The sequence below is a fragment of the Rattus norvegicus genome, chromosome 17 (assembly GCF_021556685.1).
Source record: "Rattus norvegicus strain SHRSP/BbbUtx chromosome 17, alternate assembly SHRSP_T2T, whole genome shotgun sequence".
Taxonomy (NCBI): Eukaryota; Metazoa; Chordata; class Mammalia; order Rodentia; family Muridae; genus Rattus; species Rattus norvegicus.
This window is the reverse complement of record NC_141550.1, coordinates 81,392,836-81,408,879: the sequence shown is the minus strand read 5'-3', so window position 1 is coordinate 81,408,879 and position 16,044 is coordinate 81,392,836. Positions and strand designations below refer to the sequence as shown.

The window sequence follows — 16,044 nt, the reverse complement described above, 5'->3', positions numbered from 1 at the left end:
ATCAGCAAGACTCTGTTCCAAAAGCTAAGGTAGGGAACTGTAGAGATGGCTCAGTGGTTAAAGCATTTACCACAAAGCAAGATAAGCAAAGCTCCTAGAACCATGTGAAGGTTGAGTGGGCCTAACAACCCAGCCTTGGGAGGTAGAGGCAGGGGACTCTGCCAGAGCAGGTTGGTGAGGCAGGGTAGCCATACTGATGGAGTCTGTGCTTCATTGTGAGACCCTGCCTCAAAAGGTAAGGTAGAGGAACAATACAGGAAGTTCCCTGGTACTAATGACGACAGGTATGCATGCACATGCACACCACCCATACAAGCACATGAAATGAAGAAAAGTCAAAAGAACATCAAAATCCATCCAAGTGGATGGTATCTGAGGACTGACAATAGAGGTTGTCTTCTAATTGGCATGTGCTTGCACCTATCACACAGGAAAACACGCACATGCTTGCCCATGTGTGCACACACACAAGAGCACATGCACGCATACTCAAGAGTAGAGGACATTGGAGCTCTCAAGGGAAGACATGACCAGTTGGGGAATTCAGGAATTTTTCTTAGAGAACACGATATATGAAGCAGGCTATGAAGACGAGTATGAATTCATTTGTCAAGAGAGATACATTATTGGCCAGGGCGTTAATAAGGTGAAAACCAGTTACTCTAATTGATTTTGCTCACACTGATATCCTTTTTTTGGGCTGATGACCTAATCCTTAGGTGTCTGTCACTATGTCTGTCCTGAGATCTATAGTTTATATGTGTAAGGGCCACCTGGGAGGCAGTGGCGGTTCTGTGGGGTTGTGTTTAATATTAACCACTGTCATTGTTCTCTGTTTCTCACAATCCAGCGCTTATGCTCACTGGAAGGGTTTCTTAGTAAGTGACTTAACCGTAGTAGGCAGAACCTCAGTGCCTACCCAGAAGCAGGCAGCATTTCCCTGCGCCTCCGTGGATGTCTAGCTGAGCGCACAAGTGTTCTCCTTATATAGCCTCCATTTTTCGGAGATGCATTGCTCATTGTTATCCGCTGCTCCTCCCTTTCAGCAAGGGGAACACGGAGTGGGGCTTGCAGGTAGACAATTGATTTACTTTTCCCTCCATCCAGCTCTTCTTATACCCCCTCCTCCCAGCACGCCAAGGCACAACACGATCATCCACATCTTGAAAGCTGAGCGGGTGAGAGCAAACCAATGTGCTGTGGTCTTCTCACAAGACCCGTGTGTGTGTGTGTGTGTGTGTGTGTGTGTGTGTGTGTGTGTGTGTGTGTACGCTCTTTGGAGTAGAAAGGAGACCACGAGAGGAGAGACTCTTAAGGAAGGAAGGGAAAGAGAGGGTAATAGAGTCCAGGTCATATGAACCCAGAAGGAGAGGGTCCTCGCGAAGTAAGACACAAGCCAGAGAAGGACAGGGAGCATAGGAAAGGCAAAAGGCAGTGGAGGGCGGGACCAAATGAGAACAAAGCACAGTGACAGTGACAGAGGTGTATGGAGACGCCACAAAGTAGCACATGTCCTTACAGGCTAACTTAAACATTAATAAATGAAGACATCCCCTTGTGGAAGGAGGGAGGGAGGCATATGATGCCCTTCCCCAACATTTAGCAAGATCAGTAGACTCATTTAGGTTTCCTATCACTGCCCGTATGTCGGCCATGCTTCTGTGCCTACCCCACCCCCAGCCCTGCCATGCTTCTATGAGTAATTCCAATTAAACTCATTGGTTCACCAAGCTCCCCTTGAATGGAGTCTGTTGCTGGTGCCTTGTTTCCCAAGTACAGCCACATATGACCTCCACTGTTTGGCTCCTAGCTTTTTACACAGCAAAGGGCAGCGGGCTGTCGGGCGCACACGCCGCCATTACTACAGTGGGGATTTGAATCTCAAAACTAACCAGGGAATGAAAAACTATGGAGGCTGTTGGAAGTATTTTTAATATCAGCATATAGGCAAAGAAGTGAGTAAGGAGAGGGGTGAGTGGGGGAGACACTGTCAGAGGTAATTCTGTCCCATGGTCATTTCTCTCTCTCTCTCTCTCTCTCTCTCTCTCTCTCTCTCTCTCTCTCTCTCTCTCTCTCTGCACCCCAACACAGGAATACCAAAATACACAGGAAACACACCCAAGGCTCCACACCAAACGGCTTCCTAAGAGCAGCGAACTGGGTCTTAGTTAGGGTTTCATTACCATGAAGAGACACCATGACCACGGTGACTCTTATAAAAGAAAACATTTAGTCGGGGCTCTCCTTACAGTTCCAGAGGTTCAGTCCATTGTCATCATGGCAGCATCCAGGCAGGCATGGTGCTGGAGGAGCTGAGAGTTCTACATCTTCATCTGCAGGCTGCAGAAGGGGACCATGTGCCACAGTGGGTGTAGCCCGAGCATATGTGACCTCAAGCCTGCTCCCGCAGTAACACACTTCCTCCAACAAGGCCACACCTCTTAATACTGCCACTCCCTGTGGGCCAAGCCACCCACACACACACAGACACAGACACAGACCCACACACACAGACACACAGATACACAGACACACAGATACACAGACACACAGACACACAGACACACACAACTCTGTGGGAACCAAAGCCATTCAAAGCACTGCAGACAGCATCTATTTAAAAAATCAAGCCAGAGCCAGCGGAGATGGCTCAGTGAGCAAAGTGTTTGCTGTGCAAGCATGAGGACCTGAGTCCCCAGCACCCACACCAGCGGCTAGCACGTCAGCAGGTGTCAGTTGGAAGTAGATCCATACCAATCTGGCGGACTGGTTGACCATCCGGCCCAGCTGAAACAGCCAGTTCCCAGTTCTGTGCAAGACTCCAGCTCATAAAAATGAAGTGGACAAGTTGTCAGTGAAGACCTCCCGATGCCAACCTCTAGCCTGCACAGCCCCACAACATGGATGAGCACACATAGTACACACAAACATGCCTGCACGTTAAAAGGGATGAGAAACCCTGAAGTCAGATCCCCCATGGGAAGGTGAGATTTGGAGGATGCAGCACTCTTAGATAGAGTGCTCACTGTGAGAACGAAGGGAAGGGTGTAAGATCAGACTTACAAAGGCACTGAGAAGAGAAAGAAAGACTGAGATTCTGGCCTGGCGAATAATCACGGCATGTCAGCGGGGGCTTTGCGAGTGAAAATCTCCCATACTTGCGATTTCCTTTGTTATGGTCAAGAGTGCGTTGTTTGGATAATAGAGAATAGGACAAATATTCTCAGTAACTGCTCTGTTTGAGGACCTCTTTGTCTATGATAATCAAGGTTCTCCAGAGAAACGGACCCACTAGGTTATAGATTGAGAGAAGTCTGATGAGGGACTGGATAACATAGCCTGCGATCCGTCACTGTGAGCTTCAGCCCCAGCACTGACACTGGTGTCAGATCCTAACTCTAGGTCAGGGGAAGACTTTTCGTGCTGCCTCAGCTCTTCTTCTCACCACGGTGTCAAAACACCTCATCTGAAAATCTCCATGGAAGAACTGTTGTGTTTGGCTGGGCTTCAGAGGGTCTAGTCCGTGACTGGTTGGCGTCACATACTTGAGAAGAACTTCATCCTCGTCCTGGTAGAATTATCTGGCAAAGGACCTTCTAAATGTCAGGGTGAAAAGAAGAGGGAGAACAGGAGGAGGAGGAGGAGGAGGAGGAGGAGGAGGGAACATGAGGAGAAAGGAGATGAGGGAGAGGAGGAAGAGGAGGAGGAAGAAGCATTGGCTAAAATGTAACCTTTTCCACAGAAACTGCCTTACTTCCTCCAACAAGTCCCCATCTTCTAAAGTTTTCATAATGTCCCCAAATAGTGCCACCAGCTGGGGACCAAGTGTTTAAGACCCGTGCAAACCATATTCAAATCATAACACCCAACCCAAGTAACCAGGCTCCTCCCTCCATCTCTCGTTTTTTTTTTTTTTTTTATTAACTTGAGTATTTCTTATATACATTTCAAGTGTTATTCCCTTTCCCGGTTTCCGGGCAAACATCCCCCTCCCACCTCCCCTTCCTTATGGGTGTTCCCCTTCCAACCCTCCCCCCATTGCCGCCCTCCCCCCATAGTCTAGTTCACTGGGGGTTCAGTCTTAGCAGGACCCAGGGCTTCCCCTTCCACTGGTGCTCTTACTAGGATATTCATTGCTACCTATGGGGTCAGAGTCCAGGGTCAGTCCATGTATAGTCTTTAGGTAGTGGCTTAGTCCTTGGAAGCTCTGGTTGCTTGACATTGTTGTACTTTTGGGGTCTCGAGCCCCTTCAAGCTCTTCCAGTTCTTTCTCTGATTCCTTCAACGGGGAACCTATTCTCAGTTCAGTGGTTTGCTGCTGGCATTCGCCTCTGTATTTGCTGTATTCTGGCTGTGTCTCTCAGGAGCGATCTACATCCGGCTCCTGTTGGTCTGCACTTCTTTGCTTCATCCATCTTGTCTAATTGGGTGGCTGAATATGTATGGGCCACATGTGGGGCAGGCTCTGAATGGGTGTTCCTTCAGTCTCTGTTTTAATCTTTGCCTCTCCCTTCCCTGCCAAGGGTATTCTTTTTCCTCATTTAAAGAAGGAGTGAAGCATTCACATTTTGATCATCCGTCTTGAGTTTCGTTTGTTCTAGGGATCTAGGGTAATTCGAGCATTTGGGCTAATAGCCACTTATCAATGAGTGCATACCATGTATGTCTTTCTGTGATTGGGTTAGCTCACTTAGGATGATATTTTCCAGTTCCAACCATTTGCCTACGAATTTCATAAAGTCGTTGTTTTTGATAGCTGAGTAATATTCCATTGTGTAGATGTACCACATTTTCTGTATCCATTCCTCTGTTGAAGGGCATCTGGGTTCTTTCCAGTTTCTGGCTATTATAAATAAGGCTGCGATGAACATAGTGGAGCACGTGTCTCTTTTATATGTTGAGGCATCTTTTGGGTATATGCCCAAGAGAGGTATAGCTGGATCCTCAGGCAGTTCAATGTCCAATTTTCTGAGGAACCTCCAGACTGATTTCCAGAATGGTTTTACCAGTCTGCAATCCCACCAACAATGGAGGAGTGTTCCTCTTTCTCCACATCCTCGCCAGCATCTGTTGTCCCCTGAGTTTTTGATCTTAGCCATTCTCACTGGTGTGAGGTGAAATCTCAGGGTTGTTTTGATTTGCATTTCCCTTATGACTAAAGATGTTGAACATTTCTTTAGGTGTTTCTCAGCCATTCGGCATTCCTCAGCTGTGAATTCTTTGTTTAGCTCTGAACCCCATTTTTTAATAGGGTTATTTGTTTCCCTGCGGTCTAACTTCTTGAGTTCTTTGTATATTTTGGATATAAGGCCTCTATCTGTTGTAGGATTGGTAAAGATCTTTTCCCAATCTGTTGGTTGCCGTTTTGTCCTAACCACGGTGTCCTTTGCCTTACAGCAGCTTTGCAGTTTTATGAGATCCCATTTGTCAATTCTTGATCTTAGAGCATAAGCCATTGGTGTTTTGTTCAGGAAACTTTTTCCAGTGCCCATGTGTTCGAGATGCTTCCCTAGTTTTTCTTCTATTAGTTTGAGTGTGTCTGGTTTGATGTGGAGGTCCTTGATCCACTTGGACTTAAGCTTTGTACAGGGTGATAAGCATGGATCGATCTGCATTCTTCTACATGTTGCCCTCCAGTTGAACCAGCACCATTTGCTGAAAATGCTATCTTTTTCCCATTGGATGGTTTTGGCTCCTTTGTCAAAAATCAAGTGACCATAGGTGTGTGGGTTCATTTCTGGGTCTTCAATTCTATTCCATTGGTCTATCTGTCTGTCTCTGTACCAATACCATGCAGTTTTTATCACTATTGCTCTGTAATACTGCTTGAGTTCAGGGATAGTGATTCCCCCTGAAGTCCTTTTATTGTTGAGGATAGCTTTAGCTATCCTGGGTTTTTTGTTATTCCAGATGAATTTGCAAATTGTTCTGTCTAACTCTTTGAAGAATTGGATTGGTATTTTGATGGGGATTGCATTGAATCTGTAGATTGCTTTTGGTGCTGCCTACAGGAAACACACCTCAGAGACAAAGACAGACACTACCTCAGAGTGAAAGGCTGGAAAACAACTTTCCAAGCAAATGGTCAGAAGAAGCAAGCTGGAGTAGCCATTCTAATATCAAATAAAATCAATTTCCAACTAAAAGTCATCAAAAAAGATAAGGAAGGACACTTCATATTCATCAAAGGAAAAATCCACCAAGATGAACTCTCAATCCTAAATATCTATGCCCCAAATACAAGGGCACCTACATACGTAAAAGAAACCTTACTAAAGCTCAAAACACACATTGCACCTCACACAATAATAGTGGGAGATTTCAACACCCCACTCTCATCAATGGACAGATCATGGAAACAGAAATTAAACAGTGATGTCGACAGACTAAGAGAAGTCATGAGCCAAATGGACTTAACGGATATTTATAGAACATTCTATCCTAAAGCAAAAGGATATACCTTCTTCTCAGCTCCTCATGGTACTTTCTCCAAAATTGACCATATAATTGGTCAAAAAACGGGCCTCAACAGGTACAGAAAGATAGAAATAATCCCATGCGTGCTATCGGACCACCACGGCCTAAAACTGGTCTTCAATAACAATAAGGGAAGAATGCCCACATATACGTGGAAATTGAACAATGCTCTACTCAATGATAACCTGGTCAAGGAAGAAATAAAGAAAGAAATTAAAAACTTTTTAGAATTTAATGAAAATGAAGGTACAACATACCCAAACTTATGGGACACAATGAAAGCTGTGCTAAGAGGAAAACTCATAGCGCTGAGTGCCTGCAGAAAGAAACAGGAAAGAGCATATGTCAGCAGCTTGACAGCACACCTAAAAGCTCTAGAACAAAAAGAAGCAAATACACCCAGGAGGAGTAGAAGGCAGGAAATAATCAAACTCAGAGCTGAAATCAACCAAGTAGAAACAAAAAGGACCATAGAAAGAATCAACAGAACCAAAAGTTGGTTCTTTGAGAAAATCAACAAGATAGATAAACCCTTAGCCAGACTAACGAGAGGACACAGAGAGTGCGTCCAAATTAACAAAATCAGAAATGAAAAGGGAGACATAACTACAGATTCAGAGGAAATTCAAAAAATCATCAGATCTTACTATAAAAACCTATATTCAACAAAACTTGAAAATCTGCAGGAAATGGACAATTTCCTAGACAGATACCAGGTATCGAAGTTAAATCAGGAACAGATAAACCAGTTAAACAACCCCATAACTCCTAAGGAAATAGAAGCAGTCATTAAAGGTCTCCCAACCAAAAGAGCCCAGGTCCAGATGGGTTCAGTGCAGAATTCTATCAGACCTGCATAGAAAACCTCATACCAATATTATCCAAACTATTCCACAAAATTGAAACAGATGGATCACTATCGAATTCCTTCTATGAAGCCACAATTACTCTGATACCTAAACCACACAAAGACCCAACAAAGAAAGAGAACTTCAGACCAATTTCCCTTATGAATATCGACGCAAAAATACTCAATAAAATTCTGGCAAACCGAATTCAAGAGCACATCAAAACAATCATCCACCATGATCAAGTAGGCTTCATCCCAGGCATGCAGGGATGGTTTAATATACGGAAAACCATCAACGTGATCCATTATATAAACAAACTGAAAGAACAGAACCACATGATCATTTCATTAGATGCTGAGAAAGCATTTGACAAAATTCAACACCCCTTCATGATAAAAGTCCTGGAAAGAATAGGAATTCAAGGCCCATACCTAAACATAGTAAAAGCCATATACAGCAAACCAGTTGCTAATATTAAACTAAATGGAGAGAAACTTGAAGCAATCCCACTAAAATCAGGGACTAGACAAGGCTGCCCACTCTCTCCCTACTTATTCAATATAGTTCTTGAAGTTCTAGCCAGAGCAATCAGACAACAAAAGGAGATCAAGGGGATACAGATCAGAAAAGAAGAGGTCAAAATATCACTATTTGCAGATGACATGATAGTATATTTAAGTGATCCCAAAAGTTCCACCAGAGAACTACTAAAGCTGATAAACAACTTCAGCAAAGTGGCTGGGTATAAAATTAACTCAAATAAATCCGTTGCCTTCCTCTATACAAAAGAGAAACAAGCCGAGAAAGAAATTAGGGAAACGACACCCTTCATAATAGACCCAAATAATATAAAGTACCTCGGTGTGACTTTAACCAAGCAAGTAAAAGATCTGTACAATAAGAACTTCAAGACACTGAGGAAAGAAATTGAAGAAGACCTCAGAAGATGGAAAGATCTCCCATGCTCATGGATTGGCAGGATTAATATAGTAAAAATGTCCATCTCTCGTTTTTATTCTGGCTCTCTAAGGCAGAGATGATTTTTCCCGCTTCACAGGCGGACTTCTTGACTGGGAGCCCCCCTCTCTAAAGCTCACCGTCTGGAAACACCCTGATGTAAACATCTAAAATTAGCCTGTGCACCTTGGGCTTGGTCAAGTTTATCCATAGAATTAACACAACACTTTCCCAGGGGTGTTTCCTCTCCGATTAGCCTGTCCACAGAATGTGTTCCTTTCTCTGAGTCCTCTCTGGCCGTTTTACATTCTGTTTTAGAAAGCACCTCTTTGGATGTATGCATGTATTTATTCGGTGCATGTGTGCGTGCCTGCATATATGCATGTGCCCTCCCTGTGTGTAGGAGCCTGCAGAGGTGAGAAGAAGGCGCTAGATCCTTTTGAACTGGGGTTACAGGTATTTGTGAATACCCATGTGGGCACTGGGAACTGATCTCAGGTCCATGAGCAGTAAGCGTTCTAAACCATTGAGTCATCTGTCACACCTCTAACCTAGCACTCAGGAGGCAGAGGGGGTTAGAGGTCTGTGAATTTGAAAGCCTGTATTGAACAAACACACACACACACACACACACACACACACACACACACACACACACACACACACACGAGAGAGATGAGACACAGAGACAGAGAGACAGAGACAGAGAGAGACAGAGAGGGAGAGAGAGACAGAGAGGGAGAGAGAGAGAGAGAGAGAGAGAGAGAGAGAGAGATTTACTTACTGAATTAAACTTTTATCCAGTCTTTGACTATTTCAGGTCAGTGTTAAGAAGACTCTTAGGGTCAACCCTGTAACTTAGAGCTACATGAAGGTTTACTAGTTCACCCTCTTTTTGCCGAGGGTCCCTGGGGGGCTGATTGGGGTCCAGCAAGTTTTCAGAATTGTCTGGGTGACACAGTTTAGGCACGGTTTCATTTCCTGTGGTTTGTAGGTTACTTAAGTGCGAAGTAACAAACCCTGACCGGTTAAAATTCTCCAACTGAAAATGGTCACAGTGAGCACAAGGAGATAAACCCCTGAGTTTTTTTGTAACTCCTGTGAGGAAGTGAGAGCAGGGTTTGGCAGAGCAGAAACTGGTTTTTCCATACGTGAAGTCATCCCCGGGGGAGGGCCATCTGGGCAGCGGTTAGAGTCAGGCCTTCTGCCTTGGTTAAGCCAGCTAAACATGTTTGCTCACAAATAAAATGTCAGGTTCTCTTTTTCACTCCCCTTTCCTCTCTCTTGCTCCCACTTCTCTCTCTCTCTCTCTCTCTCTCTCTCTCTCTCTCTCTCTCCCTCCCTCCCTCCCTCCCTCCCTGTCTCTCTCTCTCTCTCTGTGTGCACATGCGTGTGCATACACTCACTGTATATATCTGTGTATCTGTGTGCATGTATATTTACATGTATATGTTTGGTATATGTGGAGCCTGGAGGATGGCCGTGAGTGGCTTCCTCAAAGACTCTCCTACTTATACAGTGAGGCAGGGCTTGACTGGTCAGGCTAGACAGGTTGCTCTACGGTTCCCTTGTCTCTGCTTCTCTAGTGCACAGAGAGGCCTTCTGTTTACATGTGAGCTTCGGGTCTGAACTCTTGTCTTCCACATGTGTGTAGCCAACACTTTACCTACTCAGTCTTTCCTCACGCCCGTGAAGCCACCTCCCCAGCCGAGCTTTTCTATTTCAGTGTAGCACAGTTTAAATAAGCTACCTTAACCACACATGCCCTTTGAGGGCACGAATAATTTGAGTATCACCCACCCAGAGTCTTCCGAGGTTCTGTGATCTGTGACTCCAGCTAATTGGGAGCCTGAGGAAATATAAACTCAAGTTCAAAAGCTACATACATAGGCTACAGGGTGAGTTCAAGGGCAGCCGGGCAACTTACTGAGACCAAGTTTTAAAAGAGGTAAAGGGGGAGCGGGGAGGTTATAGCTTAGTAGCAGTGGACCTGCTGCTTAACATGAGCTCTTGTGTGTGCAGGGCCCTGGTGTTAATCCCCCAGGACTAGGAGGGAGGATTGGGCGAATCTTTTACAAAAGGTTTTACTGGATTAGAGGTGACTTTCAGGGGAAATCTGGCCCCCACACTCCTTCTTCCCTTCATGAGACTCTTAGGTTGGCACGGAGTGTGACCTCAGGGCACACCAGCACTGTGTTCTCCCCGGGCTTTTCTAGGCTATCTTCAGGGGAACCGCAATCTCTCCTTCATTCCTAACAATCAGGGGGAGAAGGAGGGAGGGGAGGGAAGGGAATGGGGAGAAAGGGGAGGGGGAGGGGAAGGGGGAGGGAGTGAGGGAGAGAGAGACAGTTCTTTAATATGGTGAGCCAGGCTGTTGCTAGGTAACTGTTGGGCGGAGAGCTAACTCGCGCCGAACATCCGGAATGAAACCTGCGTAGGTCTTAGCAGGTGCTCAGTAGGTATTTGGCTGAGGGACGTTTGTCTAGGCTCTTAAACTATTAGTTTATCTCCTGTTTGTTGTTGTCCTTCCGCTTCCCACACAATGCCTGGAATGCGTAAGAACTCAATGAATTGTGAGTGAGGGCCTGAGTCATTCAGAGCTAAGCTCTGTGATGTAAAGGCCGGTTGCTCATTTGGGGATTTGGTAAACAAGAATTTACTCAGGGCGTTCCGCGGGATGTCAAAGCTGAGTCAGACTGGATCGAGCCTTCAGGAAGCCGAAAATGTTTCCTGTATCTCTAGTTTCCTTTCTTCCCGTGCTTTTAAACCGACGACAGTTTCTGATAGTCTCTGTGAGGCCTTTTACTAGGAAAAACAAACAACAAACAAAATGGTCGTGGTTCGTGGATGACGAACAAAGACTGGTTTCCTGAGCGCCGTTATATATGTCTTAACAAGGACTTGGGGGTGTAACTCAGTGGTGCCTAGGCTCTGGGTTCTGCATTGAACCATCTCAACAAGTGAGTGGAGGGGAAAAAAGCTATTAATCATCTAACCTTCTAACCTACATATCAAACCATTCACCTTTGTTCTTTGTTTCACATACTAGAGATTGGATTTCACTGCCCCATACTCTCTTCCTGAAAAGGTAGGAAGAGGAATCAGTCTTAAGGAAGTGAAATGTGGCAAGAGGCCATGAACTCTGACCTAGTTCATAAGTTCTTGAATTTACTATTGATCCTGTATTGTCAAATATTGATAGGAAATCAAAGAGAATTGGTTTCGTTGTTTATTATTATTGTTGTTGTTGTTGTTTATTGCTTGGTGTCTTCTACACGGGCTGCAATCACCTTAGACAAAGAGGAACTATTTCTCAGGTTACCAGAGAACAGAGTAACGTGCTCTAAGGGAGAAGGCAGCAATGTTCCCTTCAGGGTCTGGGATGGAAAGAGATCTCTTTGCTTGCTTTAAATGATCCGGAATCTGTGTCCAGCCTACTGCCGGTTTTGCATCCAGAAGGGAGTCAGCCAGTGAGTGGCACAGGGTTTTGAAGCTCTTAGCACCCTCTTCAGCTACCCTGAACTTAAAAAAGTGATAAGGTCACCCATCAAGTTCACCAAGATGGCAACTTGTGCACACACACTAGATTTCCTTCATTCAGAAAATTCATTAATTGTTCATGCATAGGAAAGTGCCAAAGAATAATAAACACAAGGCGTCGGCTTAGACCTGTGCATTCAGCAGTTTCCCGTCTGACCTGCTGTTGGCTGACTAATGATCTACACGGGCTGACAGGTTCCACTTTGGCCTCAGCTGAGGTTGACATTGTGTCCAGGGGAAGATACCTTGCTGTCTCTGTTTCTTATGGCTCTACATTCTCTGTGTCTTCTAACACAGTGAGAGCGGAGGGATGAAACTTTCCAGATGTTTACCTACAAGGTATATTGTCATCTAGACTGAAATATTCAGTATGGTAATATGTAGAGCTGAATTGCCTGAAATTTTAATGTCACAAAATCTGTCCCTATGCTAGTTTAGATTTTTTAATTATGATTATTTTGTTCCTTTGCATACTGTATATATTTAGTCGGGTGTGCAAGAGTGCATATGTGGAGGTCAGAGGACAACTTTGTGAATTGCTTCTCTCCTTCCAAATTCAGAGATGAAGTTTGGGTTTCCAGTGTTACTTAAGGAAGTACTTTTGCCCAGTGTGCCCTCTCCAGACCCCAGTTTTACCCTCCAAAATATCTTATTTGTGTGCTTCAAACTGCATGTGGTCTCTTTGCAAGGAGGAAGTGCTGTGAAGGTGACATTTGCATACAAAATCGGAAGTCAAGCTCTCTGAGCTTCTCTTGGAAGAACCCATAAGCCCTGCCCACTTCCCTTCTCACTTCCCTGTGTATGGGTTTGAACCCTAACCAGCTCTCTCTTTGTAGAGTTTCTTTCTTCCCATTCTCAAGATGCAGAGAGTAGAAATCATCTAGAAGTTCTAGCTGGCGACAGAGTGAATGTCTAAGATAGAAATCTCAGAGATTATCATCGATGCCGTTGTTTTTGCTGGTTACTCTTGACCCTGCATAGACATTAAAATTATGTCTTTAGAGATGCCTTGTGAAGTCCACATGTTCTCTACCTCTCTTCTCTCCCTTTCTTTTTCTTTCTTTCTTTTTCCTCCTCCTCCCCCTCCTTCTCCCCTCCTCCTCCTCTTCCTCCTTCTCTTCTTCCTCCTCCTCTTCCTCTTCTTCTTGTTTAGACAAGTCCTCATAAAAGGCTGAACTTGCTATGCAGCTGAAGGTGACCCTGAACTCCTGATCCTCCTGCTTCCACCACCTCCTACGTTTTGGGTTACAGGTACATTCGTGCCATTCATGTCAGCTCACTTATTCCTCTGTTTCCACTAGACTTTGCAGCTAGGACAACTTACCAGATGTTTCAGTGTCTGAAGGTGGGTCAGCAGCCCTGTCTCCTGGGTGGCTGCACAGGGGGATTCAGACTGGTCCTTGCTGTTTCCCCAGAGCCCTCAATATAGCACTGGCAGACAACGAAGTTTGGGAGTGTGGCCAGCCATCACCACTGCCCGTGTTCCCTTCTTGTCAGTGTATCGCCCTGCTTCTAGCATCTGTATGCCATTGCATAGTCTCTTCCTACTTGTCTTGGAAGTGTCCCCCTCTGGGAAGAGCCTCTCATCAATCTCTAGTGGGGCTTAGTGAATGAATGAATGAATGAATGAATGAATGAATATGCCAGTGTTTCCCCTTCTGAAGAGGATGGTATAGCATGTTCTACACTGGCTCCCAGTTTTCCCAGCAGAGTGAAGCCATGTCACCCTTAGGAGTAGCTGGGTGGATACAACTCCCTTGCAATTCTTCCCCTTACCCATCTTATCCCTACCCTTGGCAACTCCTACCTCAGCTGCTCTGGTCAATACCCCTGTCTTGTGGTCGGCTCCTGGAGAACCTAAAAGGAGTGGGTCCTCTGAGGATCCTCAAGGGTTAAACACAACTGTATCATATTTGAAAGCATTGATAGAACAGTCTGACTTAGATAACATATACAATATAAATAAGTGTAAAAATGATTTAAACAGTTAGAGGAATGGCCAATTAGCCATGAGGATCAGAGTTCAGATCCCTAACATCCATGTAAAAGCTAGGGTGGCGAGGCTGCACAGGTGGCTCAGTGGTTAAGAGTGCTGGCACAGTTTGATCCAAGCATCCCCATCTGTTACAGGATGTTTAGTCACAGTGAATTTAGAGATATTTACTGGGAAAACCTGATTCCAGCTATGGTGTGGCTCAGTCCCAAACAATGAAGGTAAAGTTAGTTTGTAGAAGGAAGCACCCATGTTTGAAGGTGATGTCTAGCTGAGTGGCGGACAAAGTGATGGATCTGAGACATTTTTGACAGAATAGGATGGGTCCAACTCTCATGGGAAGACAGAGGAAAGGGAAACTATTTAAGGAAGCAGTAGAGAAAAAGGGAGAGAGGAAGGAGGCAGTTTGATTGGGTCAGTTGTTCAGCAATGGCTTTCAGAGAGAGAACAAACCAGAGAATGAGAAGAAGCTTGAAGATTAGAACACACTGCCAAAGTTAGTAAGAGGCCAGGCAGAACAATTCAGGAGAAGCAGAGAGAAACCAGACTGAATCAGTCAGCTTGGAGGGGAGTTTGAGCCAGGACAGCTGAGTTGATCCAGCCAGCCAGAGTTCAGAAAGAACTAGGAAGGGTGAGCTTATTCAGCAGCAGGTCTCAGAAGCTGAGGCCATTCTGGGCCTAGATTAGATTGTACAGAGGGTAGATGCTTCCAGGACTAGGCCTAGGTTAGCAGACTGAGGCTATAAGCCTTGGAGACAATTACATCAGGACAACAAAAGGTATTGTAATACCCTCGGGTGCTCACGACTGCCTGTAACTCCAATTCCAGGGTATCCAACACCCTCGTTTGACCTCTGAAGGCATCAGGCACACAAGGGGTGCATGGCAAGTTAGTGTGATAGCCCACCCGGGTGATGCCAGCACCAGGGTTGAGAACAGGATAGAAGGATTCCTAGGTGTTAAACAACGAGGATCAGTGAGAGACCCTGCCTTAAAGATAAAGCAGAGTACAGAGGAAGATACTGGAAGATTCCTGACATTGATTCTAGCCTCTGCATACATATTATGCATGAGCTCCCGTGCAAGTGTGCGCGTGCGCACACTCGCCATATACACACACATTCAAAACCAGCATATATAAAAACAACATAGTGAGAACTACTAATTTGTATAATTAAAATTCGTGACTACCGAATGCAAAAATTAAATAAAGGGAAGAAGCCATGCCTATTCCTAAATTATAGAGACGATTTCTATTGTCGGTATGGGGGAGAAAGAAGGCAGAAGGAAGAGTCCAGGCTGATCATGGCTGGCAGACTAAATCAGGCCAAGAGAGGAGAGAAGGGGAGGGAGAAAAAGAGAGGAGCTGCTGAGCAAGAGAGGTGGCCCCAGGCAAGAGACTGGCACGGCATAGCCAAAATGGCTGAACTACAGAGGGGACAAGCTGGAGGAGGGGAAGCAAAAAGCCCAGCACCCGGGAGGGAGGGGCTTAGGGTAGGGGGGTGGAGTGAGAAGTGCTGGGCGGAGCCATAGGTAGCATAGGAGCATGAGTTTAAGACTTAATATTCTGGGGGTTGGGGATTTAGCTCAGTGGTAGAGCGCTTGCCTAGCAAGCACAAGGCCCTGGGTTCGGTCCCCAGCTCCGAGAAAAAAAAAAAAAAAAGACTTAATATTCTGGGCATTTGTGGATGATAAGAAGCAACATAATGGATTCTGTAACTACTTCCTGCAGAAACTGGGGAGTCATTTTCAGTGCCTGGGAAGGATGTAGGATGATGTCATTATGCAACAAGGCGGGTCCAACCTATCATTGGATGAAGAGGGAGGGTAGGCGGGGAAAGTCTAGGAAGGAGGAGGAGGAGCAAGGGGAATCAAGATGTAGACAATGGAGGAAGATGATTCCGATCCAGGTGGTCTAGGTCAATTTTATCTTGTCTAGGTGGGGGTTTCTATCTTTACTAACTGGCAGTGAATTTATTCTGTGGATGTATCGTAGATTGAGAATTTAACACATAAATCTGATTGTTGGGTTAGTTTGTTGAGTCTTGATATTACCAGGTAGCTGGGACCATAGTTTCCGGCTGGCCAGGAGGGCTGGCGAGGGTGACTAGCAATGGGAGCAGAGACCACTGGGGCTAGAAGATTACCAGGCTAATGTGGTGCGGTGCCACACTGGAACCAAGCGCCGCTGAGATAAATTAATTATTCTTATAAGTATAATAACTA

The 16,044-nt window shown here is 45.2% G+C and overlaps 1 protein-coding gene and 1 long non-coding RNA gene across 8 annotated transcripts in view; one reads left to right on the top strand and one right to left on the bottom strand.

Moving 5' to 3' along the window:
- The window catches only part of LOC120097880 (uncharacterized), a 31,438-nt gene extending 29,022 nt beyond the window's left edge, over window positions 1–2,416 (bottom strand). For 3 of the 5 annotated variants that reach the window (XR_015641877.1, XR_015641879.1, XR_015641875.1), the window contains exon 1: window positions 2,250–2,388. This is a non-coding gene — a long non-coding RNA (uncharacterized LOC120097880). Of the gene's footprint in view, window positions 1–2,249 lie in introns of all 5 variants that reach the window. The other 2 variants (XR_015641876.1, XR_015641878.1) reach the window with 2 other exon arrangements.
- Window positions 1–16,044, top strand: part of Fam107b (family with sequence similarity 107, member B) — a 206,108-nt gene that overhangs the window by 77,112 nt on the left and 112,952 nt on the right. Inside the window, exon 1 of one of the 3 annotated variants that reach the window (XM_087591381.1) lies at window positions 10,131–10,183. The gene's annotated coding sequence lies outside the window, so the exon portion shown is untranslated. 3 annotated transcript variants of the gene reach the window in all.